The sequence below is a fragment of the Platichthys flesus genome, chromosome 19 (assembly GCF_949316205.1).
Source record: "Platichthys flesus chromosome 19, fPlaFle2.1, whole genome shotgun sequence".
NCBI classification, from domain to species: domain Eukaryota; kingdom Metazoa; phylum Chordata; class Actinopteri; order Pleuronectiformes; family Pleuronectidae; genus Platichthys; species Platichthys flesus.
Genome location: NC_084963.1, coordinates 3445317 through 3458088, shown reverse-complemented (window position 1 = coordinate 3458088; position 12772 = coordinate 3445317). Strand labels below are relative to the sequence as shown.

The window sequence follows — 12772 nt, the reverse complement described above, 5'->3', positions numbered from 1 at the left end:
GCACACACTCATTATTCATGGGGACAGACACACAGACGCTTGATCTCCTCTCTGTCAGTCAGGATCTTAGTTCTCGGTTCCAGCTGAGGACACTGATGTAACAGTATTTTGAAAAAAGTTTACATGGCCAATCAGGCTGCAGCCGTCAAACGTAAAGTTTAAACACAACATTGTGTAAAGTGCTTTACAGATAAAGAAGTGGGAACAGATACCAGTGTGCATGGCAGCTGGCTTGATTGTCAATAAGTTGCCACAATGAGTCCAGGTCCAGTTGCTGAAGTTCTTCCAAGACGAGGGATCACATTCTAAACGTAACGTGGCTGCGTTGGAGATCCAGTTTCTATGACGGTTGAAGTATTTACTCCTCTGCAGCCTGCGTCAACATGGGAAATCCTGTATACACCCGGCAGACTGTATATACTGTACACAGTGTAGAGTAAAGAAACACGGGGGGGGGGGGGGGTGGTGAGTGAAAGCTAGAGGTGACTCAGTGTGTATCAAACACGTCCCGATGACTAATCGCCACTTCCCTCTTTCTCTGCAGACGGGTCCTCGAGGTGTGGGGGGGACATGCACCTCTGCTGGTCGAGTGTGTGATCGAAGATGATTCACCTGAGACTCGCCCCCTCCACCCCCCTCCACCCCCCTCCACCCCCACAAAGCCTTTACGACCTCGTTACCCTAATAGGGAAACACAGATATGATGAGCCCATTAGCCCTGTAATGATTTACACTGGAGAGACCTGAGGAGGAGCCGCCACCTGCTCCCACACTCTCTCCTCACCTTCACCTCCGAACGCCTCATCAGGGTCATTACCCCCCCCCCCCCCCCCCCCCCCCTCAGAGGACGATACTCTGCAAACAGCCGGCGTCTTTTTAGTCCTATTCACTTCATTTTATTTTTATTTTCCGGCTAAAGGGGAAGAAAACGAATCGATGGCGGCGCAGCTCTGTTTATGCAAATCTCATTTCACATGCGTGTTACGTCCCGCCCGGCTGGCTGGGCGGCGCCCGGCTGGCTGGGCGGCGCCCAGCTCAGACTCTGGAGCAAATGACAGCGCGGCGGCTTAATATGACTGATTTCCTCTGTAATGATAATGCCATTGAGCCCACTGTTAGTTGGGGAGCACAATGGGGCACATGAATACCAGTTAAAGTACAAACGATGGCGAGGGCGCCGGTGGGTGGGGGACGACTTCTCCGGGCCCCCCTCCCTCCCTCCCTCCCTCCCTCCCCCCCAGGCTCATACAGTAGATACATTAAAGCGTGTTTTACTTCTCGGGGAGCGTGAAGTCTGATCTGTGTGTGTCTGTGTGTGTGTGTGTGTGTGTGTGAGAGAGTGGATCACACCATATGGAAGTCGTCAGTGGGTGAAGTCTGCTATTGTACTGCAGTGATGAATGAGGCTACATGACGGATTGCCGTCAACATGTGGTACTTTGTGTGTGTATTGTGTCACTCTGGCCGTCGATGTCCATTGTTTTCATCACATTGATGTGTAACTCTACACATGGATTTCTTCTTGGGGTTTTTCTGACCACCTGCTGACGATGTAAACAAGCTTCAGTACAACACTGGTGCTCCGTCTAAACATAAAGCAAAGAGCAGCTGAGGTATTTGTGTGTCTCTGGCCTCCTTCTCCCTTTAGCCAACATTTCTATATTCGATTCCACCGCTCTATGTTTCCCCAGCCAGTTGCTAACTTTGCTGTTCTGTCATTTGATCCTGGGCAGGAAATGCATTGAGGTTTTGCCTCAAAACAGTGTGAGCAACAAGTGTGACCAGAAAAACAACACAAAACAATTGTTAAAATGAAATTGATGATACCGGAATCAATTTAAAGAATAGACGACTAGAGGACAAACTTACTCAGAGGCTAATGGCCCTCTCTCTCTCTACGTTTATCTAGATCCACTCTCAAATTGAAAGGGTTCCTCGTTGGGTCAGGTTCTACTCGTCTACAACATTTCCTGGAAAAAACAGAGCAGTAGTTTTTACATAATCCTGTTAAGTAACAAACAAACAGACAAATACAATCAAAATGGGAAACTAAATCTGAATCTGGGAGGCGTCCTTCAGTCCCTTTTGAGACGGACGCTTCTCTTTGACTTAATTCACTTCTCCTCACTCCCGACTCTTTGGTTGACCTTGACGTCCACCATAGTCAATGTAGTGAGGGGGGAAGGGGGGGGCTGTCTCTCTGAAGTCTTTTATCAGACACAAGCCTTTGTTAAGCGACATCACGGTTTGTGTAATTTTTAAGACCCAATTTAAAATGTATTTGTGGGCCGATTCATAATTTAGTTAAAATAACCATACGTGTAAAAACGACCTCATAGCTCATGTGTGCTCATCAGCTTATTAAGACCCATAATTATGTTTTACTGTCAGCTGACCTTTAGTGGTAATGGAGGAAGTCAGGTGATGTTAATAAAGAGTGAATTGATGCATTAGATGGAGGCTTCGGGGTTGATTGATGGGTGAGAACACAAACAAATACTGACCTCAGATCTGATCGATCAATGAAGCACAAAACAAGCAGGGTGATAGTTCTCAGTATAAATATGAAATAGAGCTTTTATGAAACTGCCTGTCAAACTGTTCATTTTGGGGGGGGGGGGGGGGGGGGGGGACACACATGCAGAAGTGTTTGGACTTCTGCACTTTGGAGGCCTTCAGTCTCCAGATCAGTTTTTTTTGCACGTTACGCATGTTGTGGGTTAAGATTTGTCAGGTTTCAAATCTGTTAGTCTGACACGGCAGGAAATGAGAGAACGCTCATATTAGAGGCTCTTAAAAGCAGCGTCCTGTTGCTATCAGGCAACAAAAGCTGGCGTTGGATGTTTGCTCGGATAACGATCTGCACAATTAGTGCGTTTTCCGATGGGCACGAAGATGAAACACAAAGCAGACACACACAAATAAAATGGGTCAAGCTGCGAATGGGCATCCGTAATAGATTTATACAATTTACCTGGAGCACATTCACTCTCTTATTTCATAAGCCATTGATTCCACTGAACCATCAAAGTGTTTATAATGCAGAGTCGGTGCATTAAATGAATATCTAAACCGCGCCTGTGTTTCGGCTTCATCTCACCGCAGATCCAGACAGAAGCTCCACATCAAAGCCCATCACATGTCCGCGTGTTGGACAGATACCTCCACTCTGGCAGAGCTGCTGTCATTTACAAAGAGCGGCGGGGAGACGGAATCAAACGGCCGGGACATCAAAAAGCTTTTCCTCTCTCCCCTCGCCGTTTCATTCCTGCCTCTCCAGCCTCGCCATCGCTCTCCACCAACTCCCAATCATTAGCATGTCACTGCTGGGTATCCCATTCTCATTCAGAGGGGCCCCAGAAGTTTTCTCTCCCTGCTCTCTCCCTCTTCCCATTTCTGCCATCTCATCAGAGCGTGCAGCGGTCACCAGTCGGCTAACTTCATTGTACAGATGGGGGGGGTCAGAGGCAGGTCAGCTCCCAGGATCCTGAAAGCAGAGGTCCCCGGCCTGGCTCTGCCGCGCAGTCTGCACAGCCTCACCCCGGCCCTCATCTTCGCCTCCACCCCCAACAAAACTCTGCCCCCTCAGGACCAGAGACGCTCTGGAGGTCAGCAGCCTATTTGCGAGGACACTTGGCTCTCTACGGGGGGGCGAGAGATCCTTTACAAGGGCCCCTGTCATCTGCACAGTGACTAATGAAACCAGCCTGGTGACAAGAACTGATGAGCTGCCCCAGGCCGGCTCATTGCTCCTCCGCTAATGACACCAACTGTGGCTCCGACTCCCCGACTCCTGCCTCGGCAAGTTCCTGGAGCATGGCCCCCTCGTCACTTGGGTCGAGGAACACGTCGGCTTTTGTTTATTAATAAATAAAGATCAGTTTCTTTCAGTCACCGGCCGCGAGTCGCTGCCGGCTCTTTAAAAAACACCGGGTTCCTGTGGTCGGATGCTTCATTGGCATCTGCACAAAGGACGGTGATGAATGGGCCCAAAAGCCTGATGAAACATTAACACAGACAGGTGGTCCGATGGGGGGGTATGTGTGTGTGTGTTAGTGTGTGTGTGTGTGGGGGGGGCACCACAGATTAAAAGATGACTTAGTTATTTTGCAAGGCAGATTTCATCCTCATTATTTCGACAACGAGACATTAATGAAGAGCAGAGAGTTGTCGCGTTGATGTCTCATTGTTTAGTTTGCGCTGTGGAACCCGTGCATGTAGGAGAAAGAACACACAAACCCCCCCCCACACACACACACAGACACACACACAAGCACAACACAACCTGTGGTCCTGCAGAGATGCTACGCTGGACATGGAGCAGCGCTGTTCAACCCCTGGCATCACATCAACTGGGGCAGAAACATTCATTATTCACGAGCTCTATGCATGAATTATGTAATGTGATAGGTCGTTCCCAACACTTTGGATGAAGGGGTTTTTACAGAGAGTAAATAAGAGGCCAGAGGACAAAGACGTGGAGCAAGTTGTGTCATTTTAAATCAAATAGAAATGTGTGTTTTGGGGATTTCCAGAGAAAATCCTTCAGTCAGATTACTGTTCAGTTCTTATTGGCTCTTTAGGCATCTACTTATTACCCTTGCATAGAAAATAACACGTGGACCAAATCTGCTAACTGGAACATTATTACTTACATTATAATTGTTTATATCTCATGTTTTCTTGCAGCTTTTGGCAGCAGTTCTAAAAATAAAAGTGTAGATTAGTTTAAATAAATAAGTTCATAGAAAAGCTTTCCACTGAGACTAAAAATAGGGAAATTATTGATAAACTTTTATTATAAATGTGAAATTCTTTAACATATTCATGACTGTCTGGGACATGGGTTTCAATTTTCACTTAGTTACACCTGACACACAGTTATGTTTCTTTACAAAGACTTAAATGGTGTAAGAGCTACTTTAATTTATATTTATGGTGCTTTACCAACATTGACTGTGATTCACCTACAGGGCAGTTGCAAGGTACAACTAAATAAATTAGAGTAAATGAAACATCAACTTTTAAATTTAGATTGAGGAGTACTTATGCCAGTTCTATTTTTCATTTGAACGATTTTGCCCATATACTTCTGGACATCTTTCCTTGATGGTGTTTAGAGGCCTGGGAAAGTGAATCAGGATAATGTGGCTGCTGCTAACTGGTCATGGTGGCGTTAATAACACAACTGACAAAAACAGGCTTTGGTGAAACAAATACATGGAATGCTGAAATCACTCTTATATACATTTACCCAAATCTAACCTCAAGGACTTTTATCTATTTTCAAAGATAGAGATCAAGAACAACTTCTTGAAGGCTACAGCTCCAGAGACTAAATCACTAGCGCCACACAACCCGGACGTTTTGGGAGTTTGGCAAGTTCTCCTTGTTTTGGACATCCTCTGCAGGAGTAAGACGAAATGCAGACATTGCTCTGTCACAGGCTTATGTAACTGGATTTAACACAAATGAGGAAGACAGGCTCTGGGCTGCGCTCACAGCTGGCACGCCACCAAATAACCCAAAATGAAATTCGATATAAAAAAATAATGCTCTCCGGTTTGTTTTTGCTGAGTTCGTTCGTTTTGTGCAATGCAAATAAACATCTCAGATCTCAAGCAGTAATTTTAGGTCAGCGGGGGGGGGGGGGGGGGGGGGGGGCAGTGGTGTCCATTACAGGCAAACTACGTCATGACCCCTCGGATGGTTTCAACACAGCGCTCTGTTGCAAGGTGATGTTAATGACAAACGGTCTGCCAGAGGCTCTTAGAGAACAAGTCATAATTGAACCGTCTGCACAGACTTTCCTGTAAATATTTCAACAGTTATGGACTAACTGTTCCATCTGTGCCCCCCCCCCCCCCCCGCTCCTCTTTCCTCTTACTGTCTGCTCATAATGTGATTTATCGGGGTTGGATTTTCCTTTCTCTGGTGATTTAAATTTTTTTTTTTTCTCCGCACATCTTTGGCGTTGGGAGGGGGGGGGGGTTATTCTTCGATGTCCCTGTTTCTAAATATATCTACTTTTCTGAAGAGGAGAAGGAGAAAGAAAAACACCCTCTCCCTCCCTCCCTCATCCCTTCCTCCCCCCATCCCAACCTGAAGCACTTATATATCTCCATGGCAAGGATGATAGGGAATATTTAATTTTCTAAGATGAAGAAAAAAAAAGAAGAGAAAGTGTCACACCCTGTGCAGTCGGGGGGGCCGCTGCTCGCTGCTGCTGGTCTAGTGCCCCCCTGCTGTGAGCACATGTTGGGGGGGGGGGGGGGGGGGGGACTCATTCCTTTATTTTGTTTGGTCGTTTGTCTGGAAACAATAAAATCAGTCGGAGACCGGAGACATTTTTCTAAGGGGCTCAGGTTCTCTGTGGTGTTTTCCTTGCTATACCAATAACTGTATTTGTTTGCATATTTAATTTTCATTTCTGGTGTCTGGCTCATCGCACACAAGTTAATCAGCCACACAGAGGATCGTGCACAAAGAGTGTAAGCGCTGCAAAATGCATACACATATACATATATATTTATATATATGTATAGAACTATAAATATGGATTATTTACAGCAAGATACTGTTTATCAGCTGGATTTAAAGGACTGCAGCTGCTTTCCCTCCAACACCTTGAGTCTTTTCACAGTTACTCGCAGCTACAAGGTTCAGTTTGAAGAAAAGAATCCAGTCGTTTTTCTCTTTCACATATAAAAACATGACGGCTGTTTTCACAAGTTCCGTGGCCTCTTGCCCTCGAAATATCTTCTCTCCCGTTTCTAAAAGACGACTCCACCGTAACACATAACTCGCAGGAATATGAAAGCGGCAGTTTTTTTTTTTACATGCCGCCATTTGTTCTTATGTCTTGAAAGAATGGTGGGAAATGGGTAAAAGGAAAAAAGAGGCTTAGCCCGAAGACAGAGGAACAATAACGAATGCACAAGGACTTTTGGACAAAACCTAATCATGTTTTCCACAGTGGGATGGAGAGAAGAACCACAAGACAGAATTTTAACTCGTTCTCTTTCTCTCCACTTTTTCAAACCCAGTGCCTCGGCGGCGGGGCGGGGGAGGGAACCAACCCTTATGGGACCGCTCTATTAAAATTCCTATACAGTTTGACTCGGGCCTTTGTCTGCTACTGCCTGGTGTCATTGTTCACGTGTAACATCCTATAGACGGAGTTCTGTGTGAGAAGGAGCAGCCGTGAAAGGGACGACTCCTCCAATGCGCTTTCATCCACTCACTGACACACGGCATGAAAAGAAGGAAAAAAGCTGAAAATCACACAGCGAACATATGGAAAATTCCTCTAAAGTGTGACAGAACACATATAAATGGCCGCTCGGCCTGCACCGATGAATGGGGCCACAGACGAGGCCCTGTGTGCAGAGCTGGAGGCCTCCTGGAGCAGCTCCGCGTCTCGGCCTTGTAAAAGAACTGCTCGGCCAGGAGGCATCAGGAGTCTTTAAAGCCTCATGTCACACGTACTCCAAAGTATATATATATAAGGGGAGGGAGTGGGGGGGCCAGGGAAGGGAGTTTCCCTCCTCACAAACATCTCCTCAGGAGAATAGATCATTTTTTGAAGGACAGACAATGGAAATTATAGCTTTCCTTCATTCCTCTTGTGATTCTTACCTAAGCAAAAGTAAATAAATATTTAGAAATGAATGTCTGCAGTTTTTTCTGTCAATTTCCAGCTCTTCAAATGTGACATACTAACTTAATTTTATCTTTATTTCAGTCTGTTATTGGGACAAAACCAGCAAAGTGAGGACAATGCTGGCATTTTATCTTCAAAGAGACTAATGAATTGAAAGTAGAAACAATTGCAGGTGCAGGCTGTTTACGTTAAATGAAGACGATAATAGAAATAAAAAATAATTCCCAGCCTCTGTTATCTAACTGATGTCTTGATTTCGTGTGGTGTCCGTCTCACGGTGTCGTCCTGATCCCATCGCAGTAGGAACCTCCAGGACAACAGGACCCCGTCAGCGGCTTTGTGGACTGAGCCATCCGAGACGGATGGCTCAGTCCTGTCCGAGCCCCCCCCCCCCACGTCCATTTTTCTTTCTGATGAACAGGGAGGGAGATGGCGCCCTGTCATCTGCAACGGCAACAGTAAATCTCTTTCAAAGTCACCCTCGCATTGAGGGGGGGGGGGGGGGGGGGGGGTGGAGCACTGGACAAGTGCACGTAACTGCACAGCTTACACTGCAGCACTGAAAAGACCACAACTTATCCTCTGTAGTTTTTAGGGAGCAGTTTTTGATTTGTCTCTATTTTAGACTTCGTGTCACTCTTTCAGTTACTGATCTTTTCTCCCATGATGCAACACTGCGCTTCACAGTGTGCACACAGGTTAAGATCAATCGACAGAAATCAATCACGAGAAATCCAATCGTTATCTCCGAAGCCTGTTTGATGCAAGTGGACGGCAAGTTTGTGTTTTGTTTTCGCTTTGTGTCTCTGCAGCTTTTGGTTTGTTCCCCTCCTTTCCTGTTCCTCTCCCCCATCCTGGATGTTGCAAACTCTGAAAGTCTCCTCACTCACCTCTTTATCCCCTCTCTATCTCTCTCTTCCCCCCCTTTCTTTCTCCTCCCCATCCACTCCTCCTCCCGTGCTTCACTTCTCAGGAAATAACCTTCTATTGCCTTTTCCATTCCCAGAGGACTGAGAGATAAAATCCCTGCTCGGTCTAAGGGGGTTCTGTGAAGATAGCGTAACAGTCTTTTCTCACAGTCACAGCTCCAGGCTCAGTGAGGAAGCCTCTGCCCATCCTCCCCCTCTTCCTCCCGTTCCTCATCCTCCCCCACTCCCTTCCTCTTTCTAACTTTCTCTTCTCTCCAGATCGGAGCCGTTCTCGACAAGGTATGATAGAGCTCTGCAGGAGAGGGAAGGAAAAGACTGGCAGCTGCTCTTCTTCATGCTTTCCACAGCGGCTGTCACTTCCACCGACACGCCAAACACTGACCACAGAATAACCTCAGGATTTATTCTCTTACTGTACTCAAGCGTTTAAGTACAGTTCATAAAAGACTCTCTGACATAATATTATTAGTTCTGGGGTTTGCACAGACGTTCATGGTCCTCAAGGGATGAAACCACCTGATTCTGAAGCAGGTCGACTATTTCTAAACACGGCCATGACTCTATATTCTGGTCTAGCGCCACCATGAGGTCATGATGCTCCTCCTGTCCCACACTTTAATTTAAAAGTTCCAGCCCAAACTTTGTGCTATAGTTAGCGAAAAAATTGGCACAATAATATTGCAGGCATGGTGAACACTATCTGCTGACATCATCTTTTTTAACAGTGTAACAGTCAGCATGTAAGTGTCTCTCTGCCTCACCACAGGTCTCACACTACTTTATTTTCATTGGAAGAGTTTGGGTTAGAGCAATATTCAGTTTCTTTCTGCCCCCAAGACTTATTTTAATATCTTTACCATGACTCTTTATTTTATTTTTTATTTTATAGTTTCTTTATCAAATTTTGTTTCATGCAAGGTTGCACATTTGTATTCTTCCTATATGTTTTCATCTTTTTTTATTCACATTGAATTTTTTGTGAAGTATTTTACGTATGGAAGGAGCTAGGCTATGTTAATAAAATGTATTTATTCCTTAAAATTTACATCCTACTTAAAGCAGCTAAATATTCTGTTATTAAAACAAGAACATTTCAATAAGTCAATTAACATAATGCAATTTATTAAAGCTCGTTCCCAGTTCATGTTTCTTTAGTCTGATTATCTCTCGCTTGATATTCAAACGATGCAGCCAGTGGATTCACTTCTCTTCATAATGAGCCCTTAACCAAACACAATGGTTTCCAGTGGGCGCTCCGGCAGCAGCTCCTCTCTCTGTTTGCTTTATTCTAAGCACCTGTGGATGTAAACAGATGAAGTTACACTGATGAATATCAGCACCGAGGCCGTTTAAAGCAACACAACCAGTTACAGATGATGGCACACGTTGGTTCAGTGCATGTGTGTGTACGTGTGTGTGTGTGTGTGTACTGTATGTGAGCTCCAGTAGCCTTGTGCTGCTCGGCCCGTTTCTGTTTGTTCAACCTTATCAGCAGTTGTCATCCACTCGGGCCGGCGTAGAGTGGATTTCAAAAAGGAAACTCCATTTATTACCTTCATGTGAAGCTCACTTCCTGCAGCCGTGAGCCCCCGCGCTGTGAAAACAACCATTTATACGCAGTGTTATTCGAGCAGATTTCAAATCTTCCCTGGTTGTGTAATGGCGACTTATCTTAAACTCTGTGTACAGAGGTTTGCACCACAGCGATGAAACGGCTTCGATCAAGGAAATACACAGAGCCCGGAATGAGAAGCAGCTGAACTTTAGATCCAGTTTATACGTATGAAGGAAGAAAGATCCCTGTCTGGATCTTTTAAAATGTTTTTTTTTCTGAAGCTGAAAGAAATAAAAATCACATGGGTGTTTAAGAAAACTTCCTTTGTCTATTTTTATCCCTGAAGGGTTTTTTACTTTAAGAGAGAATGATTTAGAGGCAGCGACCTGCTTTGTTGACCTCCATTCATTTTCTTTGCTGTTTCAATGATTCAAACTCATTCTGACGCGTGGCCGTGTTGCCTCAGACAATAATCAGGGAGTTCTCTCCAAGCTCAACGAGTTCCTGGGATGTACAAGGAGGGGAAGTCCTGTTTGAACTCGAGGGAAACAAGATGGGGTTTTTCCCTTTTTATAGATGTTATCTTATATGTTATAGAAGAAGATTGTTCTCAAACATGAACGCTATAGCTAAACTCCAACTACTGAACTTAAGGAGCCACCAAAGTTTCTGACATGTCGTAAATCCATCCAACAGGAGAATCTGATCGCTCCCGTGTCCTGTGTCTCAGAAATCGGCCTAAATCCCACGGTCAGGTGTCCAGGAAACAGCAGCACATCTGCAGCACAGACCCCCGAGTGGAACAGCGTCAACAACACAACATCCTCCAGGACGTTTGCACAGTAGCTGCAACGACACTCCTACACAACACGGTTATTTCGGGGGGAACTACATCTGGAATCGAGGGGGATTCTTAGACTTGAACAAACCCTCAGTGTTCATTGTTCTTGATGCATTGACTTGTGATGCTGCTGTTTGATTCCAGAACCTGTGACACAGTCACATCAGCGCCGGTGTGTTAACCCCCCTCCCCCCCATCCCCATCCCCATCCCCTCATTTCATCTGACAATGCAGGATGCAGGCCAAGCACGTCTTGGCCAACTGCCTGCAGGAAAAGCAGCAAGGAGCCTGTTAATTGTATTTTCATTGTTTACTGTACACTGGGGGGGGGGGGGGGGGGGGGGGGGGGGCAGAGTTTGGTTATTTTTGTTTTGCAGTATAAATATTATATGATTATGCAAAATGAAAGGGGGACAAATTTGGGCTGGAAGCATAAAGCTCAATGAAATGCAAATACAGGATGAACAGATTCCTGGGGGGGCAGGTGACATGGGAAGTGTTTACTTCTTAAAGTCAAAGTAAAATCTATTGTGTGTGTTTGTGTACAGATTGCTTGCCTAAAAAAGTTAAGAGGAAAAGTTTTATTCCCCTCAAACGTTTGGATGCACCTGCTGCAGTCCTCGGCTTCTTCTGCTCGAGTGCAAGGTCAAAGTGACGGGCTCAGTGTCAAGGTCACGCAGGCTATTAACTATTCTTTGATTCATCTAATTATTCTGTGATTTACATTGAACAGCACTTTTATCACCTTGTTTTAAATTTGCCTTATAAATAAACTCAATTTACATAATCTTATCTTTTCTTGCTGCAAAATCCATCGCCTATTAAAGAACCCTGACTCTTTGTGCACCCACAGTGTATAAAAAGGGAATTGAACTATATTTCCGAGGTGTTTCTTTCCCGTTTGACCCCCTGACCCCGGACCCCCTTCATTCCAGGACTCAACCCAGTCAAGCAGAACAGGGTAAACAGCAAACACCCAGTGTGACCACATCGTCAGCCTTTCACTGCACCATTCACCGAAAGACCACCAGAACTACCTACCTCATACACACACACACGCAAACAACCACACAATCTAAATGCAGACGCACACTTACGAATCTATTTTGGGATCGTGACAATCATCTCACTGTGACTTGAGTCCATAAATGTTTCACAAAGCTCCACAGGATGCTCTGTCACTATTGAGAGTCTGGGAATAGAGTGCTGTGTGCAAGTTTTTACGAAAAAGCTGTGAACACAAACACAACCTTGACGGCGGCGGTGGCGTGTTATTCTCACAGGATGAAAGACGAGCCGTGCAGAAGCAGCTGAAACCTTCCAAAAGAAAGAGATAAGAAGTTTTAAAGGTAAATAAAAAACCTCCAAAATAAGAAGACAAGGTCTAAAATGGTCTTTTTTATGTGAGAGACAAAAACAGATAGAGGTGATTAGCTGTTGTTTATGTGGGTGAAGCGTCTTGTCACCTGAGGTAACATCACTCAGTGCTTCGTCTGTGAGGCCCAATGATTTGTTTACGGTTAAACTAGGGACTCTGACCTCTCCCTGGACCCTCACTCTCCATTATCCCCATTCTCCCGCCTTGTGTGTGTTTGTGTGTGTGTGTGTGCTGCTACACTCAAATTGCCGCCTCAGTCTCCTCACGGCATTAACAACACTCTGCTGTTAATAAGCTTGTTTCATGAGGCATCTTTGACTTCCTCTCCTCATCATCTTTTTGTGGTGATCAGGAGCTTTTCACTGTAAATGATGCAGCAGCAGCAGCGTCAGCCTCTCGTGGCGAG

At 45.3% G+C, this 12772-nt stretch overlaps 1 protein-coding gene across 1 annotated transcript in view; it reads right to left on the bottom strand.

The window, feature by feature from the left end:
- The window catches only part of LOC133974805 (retinoic acid receptor RXR-alpha-like), a 73359-nt gene extending 62926 nt beyond the window's left edge, over window positions 1-10433 (bottom strand). Inside the window, exon 1 of the mRNA XM_062412572.1 lies at window positions 10146-10433. The gene's annotated coding sequence lies outside the window, so the exon portion shown is untranslated. The remainder of the gene's footprint in view (window positions 1-10145) is intronic.
- Between the last annotated feature and the right edge of the window lie 2339 nt (window positions 10434-12772).